Source organism: Odontesthes bonariensis, chromosome 3 (genome assembly GCF_027942865.1).
Source record: "Odontesthes bonariensis isolate fOdoBon6 chromosome 3, fOdoBon6.hap1, whole genome shotgun sequence".
Taxonomy (NCBI): domain Eukaryota; kingdom Metazoa; phylum Chordata; class Actinopteri; order Atheriniformes; family Atherinopsidae; genus Odontesthes; species Odontesthes bonariensis.
The window spans coordinates 24,938,101-24,956,146 of record NC_134508.1 but is presented as its reverse complement, the minus strand read 5'-3'; positions in this window follow the sequence as shown (position 1 = coordinate 24,956,146).

Here is an 18,046-nt window from a genome sequence, read left to right as displayed (position 1 = left end):
ATGCAGACCATGAACATGATAGCTTCTTGGTGGTGTTTTTGTCAGGATCAGTGTTTTTGGTCACCTTGTTCTCTCCTGTGTTTTTGGTTTTCCCTTGTTAATTTGCCCCAGATGTTTTGAGTTCCCTTGATTACCCTCATGTGTATTTAAGTTCAGTTCTGTTCCTTGTTCCCTGTCGGATTCTTGTATGTCTCCATGTATGTCTACCTGTGCTTCATTTCTGTGTATGTTTGCGCTAGTGATGGCAAAACGAGGCTTTTTGAAGCATTGAATCATTTTGAACCATTGTGTCATAAAGTGGTTCACTACTCGAAGCTTCATTCAATTCCCTTGGGTGACATCTACTGGCGTAGCGATTGTTGCACCATAAGAAGCCCTGCGAATGTGATGCATATAATAACACGATAATAACACTTATGTATGAATGTGTGTTGTACATATGGGTTTGTAATACCTCATTAAAGATTGATTAATTTACCCATGAAATAATAATTTGCCCTCTCCGGGTCGGGAATGAGATCCTTCCCCAAGTGAAGGAGTTCAAGTATCTCGGGGTCTTGTTCACGAGTGAGGGACAAATGCAGCAGGAGGTTGACAGGCGGATCGGTGCGCCATCAGCTGAGCCAGAAGGAGAAGCTCTCGATTTACCGGTCAATCTATGTTCCTACCCTCACCTATGGTCACGAGCTGTGGGTAGTGACCGAAAGAATGAGATCGCCAATACAAGCGGCCGAAATGAGTTTCCTCCGCAGGGTGTCTGGGCTCTCCCTTAGAGATAGGGTGAGAAGCTCGGTCATCCGGGAGGGGCTCGGAGTAGAACCGCTGCTCCTCCGCATCGAGAGGAGTCAGATGAGGTGGGTCGGGTATCTGGTTAGGACGCCTCCTGGACGCCTGGTGAGACACGTCCCACTGGGAGGAGACCCCGGGGAAGACCCCGGACACGTTGGATCTCTGGCAGGGGAACGCCTCGGGGTCCCCCCAGAAGAGCTGGAGGAAGTGGCCGGGGACAGGGACGTCTGGGTTTCTCTGCTTAAGCTGCTGCCCCCGTGACCCGATCCCCGGAGCAGCGGAAGATAATGGATGGATGGATGGAATAATAATTTAAAAACAATGTGAAAATTTTTGCTCAGTAGAAGGGCTCAAACGGTTCCTTTTTTTTTGTAGTCAATATCTCCAGCTTAGGAAAATACTCTGTCAGAGGGAACAGAGGAGGCTGGTGTGCTGAAGGAACTGTTTGGGTCGAAATATTCCCACACTTTAGAACGCTTCCTCGATGGTTGCTCCATGAGAGAATAATCAAAAAACGAGAGCTGTTCGTAACATATAATACGTGTAGAACGGGGACATGAACCGGGGCTTCAGCCATCTTGAATACACTGAATCGCGGCAAATGTTCAAAGCTCCGCTATCAACTCGAAGCAGTCAGCTGACTCGGTCTGAATGAAGCAGTGAAGTGGTTCAAACGTCATCAGTGACGTCACATGAAGCAAGCTCCGGCCCACTGCTTCACTATAACTACCCTGTCGAGTTTGAAGCGCGCTTCGAAGCTTCGGTGTTGGAGGTAACATCACTAGTTTGCGCCCTGTCCTTGAATTATTGTTAATAAATCACATTCCTTTTCCACAACGAGGAGTTCCTGTTGCCTTTGGATCGTACTCACCACACACATCGTGACAGAAGAATCCAACCAAAGATGGATCCAGCAGCAGGACCTGGGCAGATTACTCTTTTTGAGTACCTTCGCCGGGAGGCTATCAAATACGAGCGCCGCGTGGAGAAAGAGGCAGCGCAACGCTCACCTTTCTGGGGCACCCGGCTGGTGATCGCGCCTCCCGGGTGAGGCCCCCGGCGATATTGGGACTGTCCACCTCCTCAGAACCGGCAGAACCTCCTTTTCACAGTTGTTACCTTTAAAACTCAACTCATCATGGTTAAAAAAGGTAGAAAAGCTGAAAATGAGAGCGGACAAGATGGCGGTTTAGCCTCCGAGGAGCTAACCAGCAATGAGCCCGCAGAGAATGAAAATCAAGACAATCCGGCTGCAGCATCTCTCGGGGACATACAGACACTGCTCGCGGGCATGGAGGAGCGGATGAAAACAAATTTCAGCCAACCATGCCAGACATGATCAGACAATCCAAGCTATTGAAACCTCCATGAATGACTTCCAGGGGAGACTTACCACGATGGACTCCACAGTCGGCAAACTTGTTAAAGTGAACGAGCAACTGCAGTCGAAGGTGGACGACCTTGAAAATAGATCAAGAAGGTGCAACATTCGTATAACAGGCATACCAGAGAGGATGGAAAGCAACAAACCAACCTCCTTCATTGAATCCCTCCTGGGAGAGATCTTCGGCCCCGATGCTTTCCCTCGCCCTCCAACCGTGGATAGAGCACACAGGCCGGCCATCCAAAGGAGACAGGACGGCGCGCCCCGTCCCTTCATAGCCTGCATCCACCATTTTCAGGTGAAGCAGCGAATTATGCAGCTTGCCCGAGAGAAAGGCTCATTGACCTACAGGGGCACGGAGATTCACATATATGCGGATTACAGCGCTGAGGTGTCCAAGAAGAGAGCCCCAATTAAGGCCGAGCTAAGGAAAGCGGGATACCAGTTCAGCCTGCGCTTCCCCGCAAAGCTCCGCGTAATCGCCGAGGGGTCCCGATACGAGTTCAACACCCCTGCTGAAGCCGCTGCGTTTCTGGGTGAGCGACAACCAGCTGACAGGGACGTTATTCCTTTCTACCACGACCCTGATGGATTGTTTGGTGAGTGAACTTAACTACGGATCTACAATGTCCGGCACCTGAAGTCTGAACAGTCATTCATGCCTGAAAAAGCCGCGGCCTCCTTTTTTTTTTTTTTTTTTTTTTTTTTTTTTTTCTCTTTCTTTAAAAAAATATTTTCTATTTTACCCGCATTTAAACGAACAGTATTTGGCAAATACAGACTTATACCAGGCGTCTTGGACCCTATACACATGGCGGGGTGTGAAATATTTAATTTATTTATTAGGCTACAATTGCTGTTCTGCGTTGAACTTGGCCAGGGGACTGTTTAAGCAGATGGCCTTGATCACTCCGTTAATGACCCGGCTATTTCCTTTCTCCTTTTTTCATAAATAATGCCGGCTGGTTTTAAAGGACAGACTCCCTAATTTACTGAGAACCAGTTGCCTTAGTTCACAGCTTTAAAGGCTTATATCCCTAGTTGTTTGTTTACCGGGGTGATTTAAACATAATCTATAGAATTATTTTGAACACAGCTTTATGCCTTGATGATGTCTGATGACATACTCGCTGGTTATTTAAACTTTTTTCTTATAGGCTATCAATACTGCCTTTCACAGTACTGCTGACTAAGAATCAAGCTTCTTGTATGGTTTTGCTTGGATACTTGTAAAATAGTGGTCCACCAAACTCTATCTTACTTTTTTATGTATTCTATGGAAATGTTTTTCATAAAGACAGAGCTTTAAGTGCAGAGTTTTACAAAGCACAAATGAATAAAGGTACTAGCCGAGAGAGAAGGACTGTAGATTTACACACACACAATTGTAATATTGCTTTTATTGTTGTTCTTTTTGTTTGTTTGTTTTTCTCTCTTTTTTTTTTTTTTTTTGTTTGTTTTGTTTTGTGTCCCCCCACCACCACCACCACCAATGTTTCCTGCTGCAACATATTCCTCAGACAATACATCACCTTGTTGTCACTATTGCATCTCCATCTATTCTCTACTACTCCTAAATAAATATGAAAAACAATCTCAATGGGGATAGCCAACACCACTAAGTTCATATCCTGGAATGTAAAGGGAGTCAACAAGCCGGTTAAAAGACAAAGAATTATATCCCACCTGCAGCAGTTGAAAGTAGATGTTGCATTTTTACAAGAAACACACCTCTGTAATGCTAATGTTTCCAGTCTTAAGCAAAGCTGGGTTGGTCAAGTCTTCCATTCCAAGTTTAATGCAAAAGCAAGGGGAACGGCCATATTAATTAACAAAAACATCTCTTTTCACTCCCAAGAGGTAATTAGTGACCCCAATGGCCGGTACATTATTGTTGTTGGACGGCTCATTGCCAACCCGGTAATTCTGGTGAACTTGTATGCACCAAACTGCGACGACAGTAACTTTTTCGAAAAACTATTCCTGACAATACCAAAAATTGATAATGGATATCTCATAATAGGAGGAGACTTTAACCTCGTACTGGATGTCACCCTTAACAGGTCATCAACCAACCCCCACAATCTTACCAGGTCACGCCAGAGCTTATTCCTTCTTTTCAAACGTGCATCATACTTACACATTACATTACATTACGGTCATTTTGCAGACGCTTTTAAACAAAGCGACTTACAATAAGTGCGTTCAACATCGGTAGGCAAAATAACTTCAGGTCACAAGAAATCATAAGTGCATTTCCTTCCACAACCAAACAGCTAAGAGGAAAACTAGTGCTAGAGTAAGTGCGATAAGTCAGTTACCTCAGCCTCTCACCAACTCCACACCAGTCACAGCGGGGTGGGGATGCAAACCCTGGCTCGGGTAGGGGGTAATGAAAATGTAGAGGGTGCCAGTGGTGCATAGATTATTTTTTACTTGACAACAGGCTGTTACCCAAGGTTAGAATGTGTTCATATACTAGTATTGTAATATCAGATCATGGTGCCATCTTCTTTGATTTGGACCTCCCGAACCGCCCTCCCTCCAATAGGATTTGGAGGCTCAACCCCCTTCTGCTATCAGATGAGAAATTTGTAGAATTAATTTCATCCCAAATTGACTTTTTTCTGGAGACAAATACCTCCCCAGAGATTACACATGCGACACTATGGGAGACTCTTAAAGTATACATTCGAGGACAAATCATAGCCTTCGCCTCCACACGTATAAAAGAAAAAAAAATCAAGATTACAAAATATCTCTCAACAAATATCAGATATTGACTTAAAATATGCTCAAAGCCCCACCCCAGACCTCTATAAAGAGCGCCTAAGACTAAAAACTGAACTTGACCTGTTAACCACTGATGACGCAACACGTCTCATTATGAAGGCGCGGCACAACACTTACGAGTTCGGGGACAAAGCGAGTAGACTACTAGCTATGCAAGCTCGTCAGGCAGCTGCCTCTCGCTCAATTACAAAGATTCAGTCAAATACGGGTGAGATACTGACAGACCATGGTGACATAAGCCCCTTTCACACTGCGACCCGCTACCTTAGCGGGTCCAAATTGCACCTTCGACCCGCGTCAAGCAATGTGAACGCTTGGCGTATTAAGTGACCCGTGTCGCCTGAAGCCGAGTTCAGGGGGCGTTGCCTAGTGGCAGAGCGTCACACAAAACATATAAAATGCTGGGCGTGTACAATGACGTAGGCACAAGCCATGCGTCGGAGGTAGGGTTAAATACACCTTGAGGACTCGTTTTTGCAATTATATATGCAGTTCATGGAGATGTTATTTTACGGGGTGTGGATGGTTACAACGTGGGATGCCGCCGAAGAACATATGCGGATAATACAAGAGCACTATAGTCCCCGAAATGTGGCGGTAAATAACGTCCTCTGCTCGGAGGCTGAGCAGAGGACCTCCTTGTCTCCCCAGTTGGCCATATTAAAAAATGTCTCGAACTTGATGTAGGCTAAAACAGAGTAAAACTTGTCCTCACCTATCGCTGTTGTTCTGAATCAGCTGTCCATTCTGTCTTTTAAACTCCTCACGTCACGCAACGCCCTCGTCCGACCCGCGTCGATTGCGTTCACACCAAACTCGGCTCGGCAAAAAGACTAGGGTCCGACGTGGGTCGAAAGGCGAGTCGAGTTGACGCGGCAGCCCGGGTCGGCAGTGTGAACGCAACAGCGGACACGCTAAATTCGCGGATTAAACGCGGGTTATTCGTCAGTGTGAAAGGGGCTATAAATAACACATTCTTGCAATTCTACTCCGACCTTTACACATCGGAATGCAGTAGTTACTCCCTCGTAATTTCTTTGAAAATCTGACTCTCCCTGCTGTGTCTGAGGACCAAAATTCCAAACTGGGTGCGGACATCTCAATTTCCGAAATTGTTACGGCTATAAAATCCATGCAAAATAACAAATCACCTGGCCCTGACGGGTTTACATGTGAATTTTATAAAAAGTTTTCCCTGCAATTAGCACCAACACTCCAAGCAATGTTTAAAGAAGCACTCTCACTAGGGACTCTCCCTATGACGCTGAGACAAGCCTCAATCACCCTACTTGCAAAGAAAGATAAAGATCCGCTTTTATGTTCATCATATCGACCAATCTCATTGCTAAATGTCGACTTTAAAGTATTATCTAAGGTCTTAGCTAGGCGCCTTGAGAGTGCAATTCCCAATATTATCTCGCCCGATCAAACAGGATTTATCCAGGGCCGACACTCGTATACTAATTTGAGAAAGCTAATTAATATAATCCACTCGGCTCGGTCAAAATATCCTGAGGTAGTAATTTCACTCGACGCAGAAAAAGCTTTTGACCGGGTCGAATGGAACCACTTATTTTTCACCCTTCGCAGATTTGGTTTTAAAGAAGCGTTCGTCGCTTGGGTCAAATGCTTTACTCCTCCCCTCTGGCATCGGTAATTTCTAATAATATACAGTCTGCTTATTTTCCTCTTGGAAGGGGGACAAGACAGGGGTGTCCTCTGACCCCCCTCCTTTTTGCAATTTCAATTGAACCTCTAGCAATAGCACTGCGACTCTGCAGGAGTTTCAAAGGCATACAGCGGGATGGCTTAGAATTCAAAGTATCTTTATACGCCGATGACTTACTTCTATACGTCTCTGAACCAGCCTCATCACTTCCCTCCATTCTAGACATTCTGAAACAATTTGGAAGATTCTCAGGATACAAGTTGAATTTGCAAAAGAGTGAAATGTTTTCCTTAAAAGCTGAAACAGATGCTCCTCTCTCTAGCCCTCCCCCCTTTAAAATTACCCAAAATGGCTTTAAATACTTGGGAATTGAGATTACCCGTACTTTATCTACTACTTTTACAAAGAATTTCACTGCTCTCCTTAACAGTTGTAAACAGGACATGAATAGATGGACCTCTCTACCACTATCAATAGCTGGACGTGTTAACCTTATCAAATTGATAGTATTGCCTAAATTTCTATATCTCTTCCAAAACATCCCGATTTTGATTAAAAAATCTTTCTTTAAAACGCTTGATAAAATCATTATCTCTTTCATATGGGGTAGTAAACCCAGTCGTATCAGCAAGATCCACCTCCAAAGACCAAAACACTCAGGAGGGCTAGCATTGCCAAATTTCCTTTTTTATTATTGGGCATGCAACTTTCAAAAATTAATCTACTGGCTTGAAGATGAACCAATCACAGGAAGGGCGGACTGGGTGCAATTGGAACTCTCATCATACCGATATCACTTAGGTTCAGTAATTTGCGCAGCCTTAAAGGATAAGACCGGTTTTTTGACATTGGGCCCTTGATTTCACATTATAGCATGATGTTCTACTCACCCCTGCTTGTTGTTGAACATTTGGAGCTGTTCCGAAGATATTCGAGAGGCGTCTGGCTGCTCTCTTGAGATATTCGGCCATGAAACGGTTTCCTATGGGCAAGCTTATACAGGCACAAACTATGCTGTTTATAATTTATTAATTACTGTACATTAGCACTGATAACGTGGAGGTGCGTCGCTTACTTAAAAAAATCCGGGTTATTGTAATTTTGATTTTTTTTGTCGTAAAGTGGGTGTTACTGACGTCATCGTCGTGCTACTGCCACAGACAGCCCACAGACCTGCTGCCTATTTATTCATTCGGCTAAAATTCAAAATTAGTAACCCGGATTTTTTTAAGTAAGCGACGCACCTCCACGTTATCAGTGCTAGTGTAGAGTAATTAATAAATTATAAACAGCATAGTTTGTGCCTGTATAAGCTTGCCCATAGGAAACCGTTTCATGGCCGAATATCTCAAGAGGGCAGCCAGACGCCTTGCGAATATCTTCGGAACAGCTCCAAATGACCAACAACAAGCAGGGGTGAGTAGAACATCATGTTATAATGTGAAATCAAGGGCCCAATGTCAAAAAACCGGTCTTATCCTTTAACCCTCATCTGTAATCATTTGACTTCAAATACAATAGTTAACCATTCTATAAAAATTTGGGCTCAATTTAGAAAATATTTTGGAATACAAGGCCCTTCTATCCTCTCTCCTATTAAGTTGAACCACATGTTTACTCCCTCTTATACAGACCCTACATTTACCCAATGGTTCGATAAAGGGATCAAATCAATCTGTAACTTATACATAGAGGATACATTTGCATCTTTCTCGCAAATATCCCAAGCCGACAATCTACCTAAAAACGATTTATTCCGTTATTTACAGGTTAGAAGCTTCGTACAAAAGATGTTCCACTCATTTCCAAATAAACCCATAAAATCCCATACAGAATGTATTCTAGGACTGAAATCAGACAGTAGAGGACTGATCGCCCAGATCTATGACCTCATTCAGAAAATTGACCCACACTCGACGGAAAACCTAAGGAAGGCCTGGGATTCTGACCTTGGTGTAGTTTGCCAGAGATGATCAGTGGAAGTCTGTCTTAAATCTGATACATACATCATCTACATCTGCTAAACACGGCCTAATCCAACTGAAAGTCGTACACAGAGTTCACTTCACCAAGGCTAGGTTGGCAAAGATTTATCCGAACCTTGACCCATTATGCCCTTGATGTAGGGGTCAACCTGCAGATTTAATGCACATGTTCTGGCTATGTCCGAACCTTTCTACCTTTTGGACAAGTATTTTTAAAGCCCTCAGTGAGATGTTTGGAACCCGATTAGATCCCGACCCGATTTGTGCCCTCTTTGGTGTAACATCTGAGGAATCTAGAGCTGCCCTACCGACTAAAGCTTGTGTTGTCATAGCTTTCACTACACTCCCTGCAAGACGCTTGATTCTTTTCAAATGGAAGCAACACACACCTCCATCCTTTTCTCACTGGGTCAAAGATACCATGTACTTCTTAAAGTTAGAAAAAATCAAGTACACACTTAAAGAATCTTCCCAATCATTTCTCAAGTAGACTTGAACATATACATGACCTTTTGCATTGGTGGAATTTCCCCCCTTCTATTATTTCAAGTTTGTATGTATTTATTTCCCTTTTTTCCCCTCCTGGTTGTCTTCTTTTATTTTTCTAGTTTTCATTTGGTTGCTTAAGTAAATTGAGTGTGTTTGGGAACCTGTAGCCCTATGGGTGGGGGGTGGGGGGTGGGGGTTGGGAGGTTGGGGGGGGGGGGGGGAGGGTGGGGTAAGAAGGATAGGGTGAACTCCAATGTAACTGATGAACATTGTACCCTGTGTTTTAGAAATGACTGTAAATGGATAGAACATGTACATGTGCTGTATTCTTGTGGGTAAAAATTTCCAGAAAATCAATAAAACATATTTTCAAAAAAAAAAGAAAAACAATGCCACTGTCAAGAGCAGGAACACTGTCATCAATGATACTGCTGCAGTATCTGGAAGATGAAATGCTTAGTGTGTTTCTGTGTTTCATGAAGTTCGCGAGCCAAGACAATTCAGTCAATAGAGGTGAAGGTCTGAAGCGCCCGGCGTCACCACTTCGAGTCTCTGCCCTCTTCTTTGCCTTCACGTATCTGTCCCATAGCTTCTTCCACACATTCTTACAGAACTCTCCCTCTTTCCCCAAATTTCTGCCAATCTCTGTCCACGAATTTTGGGAGTTTACGTGGTCCCTGTGCTGTTTCACTGCAGTTTCGTACAGGTGCCTGTACAAACGCACCTACTGACTGAGCCTGGTCTCAAATTGGTCCATCCGGTTTGTGGTTCTCGGCGCAGCCAAGTTACAAAAATTGACTGGTGCACGACAACACGCTGTGCCGTCTTTTCAAGGCATTTTGACATCACGGGTCGACTGCGCCGTGAGCTACGCGTCAACTGTAAATCCAGCTTAACACATCACCATTGTAGACGGTTGCGTCGCATCGGTCCCTATCAAGGTCCCAACTCATGTGCAAATGCAAAATTAAACAGTTCCCCTGGGGAAGGGCAGTTCATAGAACGGAATTCGAGGTGGACCGTTCTTAGAACTGTCCGAATGCGGCTATTGATTTGTATATAGCCGCTGTATATTTTTGTTGGACACATTTTTAATTTTTTTAATTGTTATTCATTAGCTGTACATACACCAGTTAATGATGCTTTAAAGGGGGAGTTATGCATGTTGAGAAATACATTCATCAACCCTTGAAAACACTCTTGTTTTAGCCCTCACTAATGTGCATACACACTGCGCACGAATGCTAAATAGAAGGCGTCAAGAGTGTAGTGCTAGCCAAAATCTAATTTCAGTGAAAATTCTTCTGACAAGGTGGAGGGACTTTCGTTTGCAACATCACCTTGAATATACAATCCCTGCAATCTGAGTCAGATTCTTTTGTTCATTTGTCAATATCGCTTGCCATTTTTTCTTTCAAGGGCACATAAATGAAAGGTTGAGTGCAGACATTGAACCTAATCACGCTGATGGTTGTGGGACTCTAAAAGCTGTGGGTCATTAGCTCTCATAAAGGTCTACATGCCGTCCCCTGAGTGACGTTTTGCTGAGGACAGGGAGATGCATCTGATGCATTTTTATTATGGACTTCACAATGACTGTGGAGGGAGGATGGTCGATAAAACAGAGGCTTTGGGAGCTCTAGGAGTGTATTGTTTTCTCAACTGTCAGGCTTGCTGTCACGTGTTTGTATTGAATCTATAATCTGTATGCAGCCCTGTATCATATATCTGCAGAGTAAGGCACTATTGTTGTTGCAGCACTGCGCAGAAGAAATTCAGTGAGTGATTTCTGCTATGAAAGGAACTCAAAAACTAGATAAATGTGTGTCCATCTTCCTTATCTTCCCCAACATATTTCCACTCAGGATGTTTCCTGACTGCTAAGTCTATGATTGCTAGACATCTGGACAACGTAGTTTACAGAAAATACTTCATTTATTGCCACTAAAAACTGCTGCGCCTCAGTTTATTTCCTTAAATTTAAAATTCCTGTACATGTCTTGGGCTGGCGGTTCTCCCGTGGGACATGTATCTGTCTCCGCCACACAACAAAGCTTGATTTATTTTCAGTCCACTCTGTGCATTCGATATGTAGTTTAATCTTGGCATCGAGGTAGGGAACGCTTCTATTTGTCTACTCTTGGATTTAGATCAATCTTTTTCTGTGGGACCTAAAACAAAGCATGTGTTGGATGAGCGCCACTACACAGACGAGTAGCTCAGAAAATGATCTTCAGCATGCATCAATCCAGGAATGATTCAGGTGGGGAGACTGAGTGGAGCTCGTTTGCAAGGCTCTCATTGCAAAACAAACAAATTGAGGTGTCTGAACAGTCACTCTAAGCACTGCAGTGGTAGAACAAAAGATCACTATATGATCACAATGTTTATACTGAACATATTCCATATCCAACTTTTTCTATATGTGTCTAGGCCTGTCATTCTCGCCTCTGGTTCTCTAAAACCAGAGTAATTGCATAGTTTCATTCTCAGGCTATCACAATAATGAGACAGTATGATACCTTTTAAGGCGCATAAGGTGAATTTGGTGTCTTTGCTTCCACGTCCATATAAGAGCACATCTTCGACACTCAGAAATGCCAGAATATGCACTAATTTCACACTTAACTGGCTGCTAACATAGTTTTTTCATGTCATATTTTGCCTGTGTGAAATGAAATGCCTGCAGGGTGTTAGGAACCCAGAAGATAAATTGCACCGAGATAAAGGCTGCTTCACAGGTAATCATGTGTATGACAAAACCAGTGGAGAAATGTAAAAAATTTAATAAAACACCCTCAGTGTCAAGAAAATGTGCAACAGAAAGGTGGTCCGGATGTTTAATGTGTATATTTACAGTGTTAAAATATCTCTACGGGATTCAACTCAGTTGTGAAGGCTGATATTCTGGTTAAATTTGTACTTTAATGTGTTTTACACTGCAGCACTCAGCCACCACTAAAAGGACATAACATGATGCGTAAGGTGCACCATAATCATCACAGTGACAGCAATACACTGAATGTTTCTTCTGAGTGAAAGCTGCCTTGAATGTGTCAGTTACAGAATGCCAGTAACAGTTTAAAGGATAACACAAAACCCAAAAGGATCTCTACTAAAAACAATATATGGAATTTATTTACAGCAATTCAAAAAAAAAGGGGAAAAAAAAAAAGAAAAAGACAATTGAATGAACGACCAAAAAAAAAAAAAGGCACGAGTTAAATTGCGACAGCGTACAGGAACATCTGTGCTGAGTATGGGTTAGAAGTTCCCCAACTCCCGATGGTACACACCGCTGACAGTGGTTGAGAACAACAGAGCGAAGATCCTGCGAGACTTCAAGTTCCAGACTGACAAGCAGCTGCTGGCCAACCAACCAGACATAGTGATGGCTGACAAGGTTGTGACAGATGTGGCAATCCCAGCTGACAGCAAGACAAGGAAGAAAGAGCATGGGAAGATCTGGAAGTACCGGGAGCTGAAGAAGCAACGGGTGCTGATGTGGGAGGTGAAGTCCACGATGATCGGTAACAGAAGGTTTGAGACACAAACTGGGAGGCTGGCTAGATTTGCAGTAGATTTTTGAGTTGTGTGTGGCACTATGTTCGCAGTGCGTGTCATACCTGTAGGTTTATACGGTGCTAAAATCCAAAAACTGTTTTAGACAATTTAGAGTCAAGATATTGAACTTTTAACAACAGAAAGCAGAGGAAAAAAAAATGTTTATTTATTAGAGAAAGGAAATCATGCTCACTGTGATAAAGTGCAGTAAGTAGTTTGACCTCGCTGAGTTGTTTGGCATGCGCTGCTTAGCAACCTGGTATCTAGTTTTCTTTTAACTTGACTGCATCAGTGAAACTGTGGATGGAAACGTTAGAGTCACATGAACCTTTTCCTTCAAAAGAAAAAAAAAACAATACAAACACAGTTCCAGTTTCGACCAAATGAATTCTGCTATGTTAACGGTGTGCAACACGAACAGAGGACAATGACACATTCTCAATTAGTAATCCTTTTGTTCATCTGCATAACTTCAATTTTCATAATTGCTTTGTTCAAATGGAACTCCAGGCACCTGCCCAGCAGCACTATTTGGCTGTACTCTCCCATATGCTGCTTACAGATTCTGGCTAGTGATTTTTCATACTTGCATTGATTATCGGGGGAAAAAAAAGAAAAAAAAAAGCGTGCTTGGTAAAATATTCATCCGTCACTTTTAAATAAATTACATCTTGCATACATTTGCAGACTTTAACAACACTTTCATCTTCGATTGTGTGATTAATTTAAATGCTAAACTGTGTTCGTCTTTGATATTGTTGATGAGTTCTGTGCCTTTACGCTTAAAAGAAAAAACTTTTGCATAAGGATTTCAATGTGAAGCTTATTTTTGGGTTTGAGCGTGTAACATATGTATTCTCATCAAAGTGCACATTCTATAAATTCTCAGGGAAAATGTGTGACCTTCATCTGGTGTTCATCACATCATTTTCACCTGAGAGGATTTCAGTTGCTGCTTTTCATAAATTAGACTACATTCCCGTCATGCAGCCTTGGCGAAGGAATGATCAACATTCTCAAGAGGGTATGCGACTCTCTATTTTACATAGTCGGAAAAAAATCATCGGAATCAGAGATAATGTCATTTTTATTTCAAGCATTATTCTTACTTGTCAAAACCCACCCACAATTCAACTCAGCCACAGACATTTCAATTTAAGATTCTGGCTGGTAGCAGCTAAAAGCCAGAGATGGATGCAACCAGGAAAAGTGATGCCCAAGTGAGACGTTAAACCCAACACTTTTGCCTTGTCACATGTCTACCTTTTCTTTAGCATAATATCACAATCATAGATATCGTATATTTCCCTCTTTCCAGTGGTATGTTGACTTATTAAGTGTATTTAGATTATAGAATACACACGTTGCTATTTCATCCTTATTATTGTTACTATTGTACTTTCTAGGTGCTCTAAGCATTGCAAGCCGTCCATTTCCTTCATATTCATTCCTCCTCATATCTCCATATTTCAGCAGCTCTCGTGAAAACAATTATAAGGATAAATAGCGTTACGGGCCAGAGGGAAAACATGTATATTTGATTTGGCGGTGAACTTTCTGTTTAAACTGTTGGAGGTTGCTTAATTTTGGCTCCAACAGACCTCTGACTCCATTAAATTCCCAGTAAAAGGGTGTCAATGCCTCTATTAAACAACTACAAATCACTAAATCTTTTACAAAAAACAACGTTTTCATGACTTAATTCCACAGTTTGATCGGTATAATGGTGCAGTGAAAAGAACCGGCTTAGAGGAATTGCTGCCGTTGATTGCAAGCAAATGGATTAAGTTTATCTAACAAGACAAAGTGCAATTTTCAAGTTGATTAATTCCACAAAAGTACCCTGCCATGATCAAACCAGAAAAACGAAAATTAATTTCATGATTAAAAAAAAGCACTTTATATCAACTATAGCTCAAAATTGTTTTGGAATGCTAGTGAGAGTAATTCCATAATTGTGTTTATGTAAGGCGTCATAGAGAGAAATATACAGAGGTATAAGGAAGCAGTTTGAAAGCCGTTTAGGGGGGAAAGACTTGGAGGATCATCCACTAGTTAAACTTGAGGAATGCACGTTGTTTTGATTCATGATAGTTTTGTCAGTGGAAAAAGCATTTCATTTTCCACAGACGGTTTTGGTGTGTTGGCGTGTTTTAATCAGTTTTCCGTTCATCTTAATTATAGCTTGTTTCCTTGGTTAATTGGACTAACAGACCCTCGAGGGGATCTGGCATCCATTTATTCTTTTTTCAGAAAGTAAATATTTATTTTGTTAATGGTTTCCTATTTTTATCCACTCGACATGGAGGTTTTAGACTAAGATGCAGTATCTCAAACTGCAGCTTCATTATGACAGCCCTCAATCACTGGATCCCATTGTGTTCACTTTTATACACGGTCAGTCTACGGTTTTGAGCCTCAAGCACACACCCTGCGGACTTCAGTCAAAGGTCTGGTAAGTCAACCAAGGTTACAGTCAGACATATATATATATATATATATATATATATATATATATATATATATTAACTTTTCTTGATTGTGAAAATGGGGTGAGGTCATGGTAGGGTGAATTCACTTATGGAGTTATGAAAAGACTACTGAGCTGCAATGAGAAATCCAAGCTCGCTAACACTGTGAGGTGGCTGTGATGTTGGTTTGCTGCAGCAAACACCCCCAGTCTAACTATTTGTCCTCGTGTCCAAAAGCTAGTAGTTTCACAGTCCATGGCTCTAAAATTGTTTTTTTCTGTCTGGCAGCATTGAGGTGGCATGACTGGATATGCGACACGTAAATATCTAAATGTGTGAGTCATCAAAATCTACATTTTTTGTGTACATTAGGGAGACATGAAAAGTAAACATCATCACATCGGAATATGTGTGGAGATGTGGGGCGTCAATGTGCGTATGAATTAAACTAAGCTGATTCAGTGTTGGGAGCAGAGTAGGGAAAACAGTAATTGTAGGAATTTTAGGCCTTCAATGTGAAACTGCAATGTTTTGTGCTGTGGACCCACAGAGCTATTTCACAAACTGTAATGAGACTAATTTTAGGGAAATTACAACTGTTTGAAAAAAAGATGGACACCAAAAAGCAATAATTCACCCTGTGCACTCTTATGGTTTTGTTTCATGAAAGCTATCCACATGAATCCTAATTGGTGGGATAATATGGACGTATGAAAAGTAGAAGTAGAATCTCCTTTCCTTTGAAAAAAAAAGATTTCCCAGTGTTTCCTATGCTAAAGGAGATACGAAAAGAAGCACTGAAGCTCCTTTCCTTATTCCCTAGAAATTTAGACCATCTCTTACCATGACCCTTGGATGAGTCTGGATTTTTGCACTTTAGTTAGGAATCTTCCACAGCCAAAACAACTATTCAACGGCAACCCCGTTCCTACCCTCCATGGCAACAGATATTGCCATTGCCAAATCAAGAAAGTCTGTAATACACACACGGGGGCTTTTAGTGTTGCTGCTGCAACGCACCGGATTCATCAGTATTCGATGCTGAGAGTAAACATTGCTACTGTAGTAGGGTTTTGCTAAGATTTGCTTTGAGACATTCATTTGAGCTGCTTGAAAGCTTTGTATGAGACCATGGTGTTTTCACTTAGAGGGGATAGATTACAAAAATATCCCTTTTTTTGTTCCTGAGAGCAAATATTTGAACATTTGAAATCTCTTCCAACTCAAATACAGAAATAAAAGCACAAACATAGCACTTTATTTTTTTTCCTCCCAGGTTTGAAAATATCTTATTCAGTGACCCATTTAGAGTCTCAGTGGAGACCTGTGTCTCTTGTCAAGTTCATTCCACCGTCTCAGCTTGACCTATACCTCTGAACCTCAACCCCATTTTCTTGGTGCATTCAATCAGCTACACCGATGAAGCCAGCTTTGCACGAAAAAATTCTCTTGTCAGCTGTCCTGAACAGCATGTATCTGACTTCAGCCCCAGCCTCAGAAGATATAAGAGCCCACTGGTCTCTGTATAGCAATCGGTTTCCATTGGACTGTTTTGTCAACTTGGGCCAGTTTGAAGCTGAAGATGTGAAGAGTTCCAGCTTTTTGTAGCCAAACTTCAAATGAGGAAAATATAAGTATCTAATAAATAATTCAGCTAAATTATTTTATTTTTATTTTTTGCCTTTGAGCCTTAGCAAATGCCAACAGCTTAGGTAATGAAGTTGATGTTCAAGCTTCACAATTGACTTAATACTGTTACTTTCTGAAAGATAAACGTGATTGCTATGCCATTACTTTGTTGAATGCTTTTCAGTCGAACAGCTAATTTAGACAACCCATAACTGTCTGGTTAAGGGGTATTCTGCAGCTCTCATCATTGCAACAATGATGCGCGACATACCTGCAACCGGTCCGCTGGTCAGTCTTGTTGAAAGCCATATACCGCTGTTAGTGCATTATTGTTGCATGTGTGGTCTCCAATTGCAATTATTGAACTAACAATGATTTTGTTATGTACAAAATGTATAAATGCAGTAATAAATAGTACAAAGGCAATACTAAAGTTAAGCTATGTGCGTGCCATGCTTGTTCCGTTACCGTTGATGGGAAAACAGTGCTTGCTGTTACCAATAACTTACAGCACTAGAGTGCCATTGTGGGATCACTAAGATAACTATAAATATGGAGAAAGCTTACATTTTATTGGTGTCACTGGAGGAATAAATTATTCATATTAGCGTTTATTGCCTTAATATGCACTCCAGAGGAGTGGGTTTAGGTTACAGTTAAGGAACAGAAACACACTGTATGACATAACAACAAGTCACTTGTAGTTGATCATAGGATAGCCAGCATGACAGTGTCCTCAGCCAAGTTATGAACTTCTAAAAGCTAACCGAGCTCCTTGAACTTCTATGCAAGTTCAATGTCTGGCATCGGTTTAAACTGATATGGTTGCAAGGCTCCGTCAGACCCTTTTTACACATGCATTGGAGAAATGTTCCCGAGATGTTACGAACCAGTGACATGTTAGAATGCAAATGTCTGCAACATTCGCTCTGGAATTTCTAACCAGCTGCCTTGTAAGATCTCTGAAACATCAGCAGGTAATGCACTGTATGAATATGTCAGTACATTTTTGGGAGTATTTCTGAAAGTTGTGTGTGTTTGTGCTGCTGAGAGTTTGTCCATTCTGGTGCTTTCTGCTCACTCCCCACTACTGTGGATACGTTAAGATACAAGGAGCCTCATATGACGTTCTCAACCTCCTGTAAAGAAAACACAGCGATTTCCACCGCATAATTTCTGCATGACATATTTGATCAACTGTTCGATCGCAAAACGTTGACCGAGAGGGCGCATCTGCAGCAGAAAGCCCCCCGCTGTGATGTGTTTGTTAGAA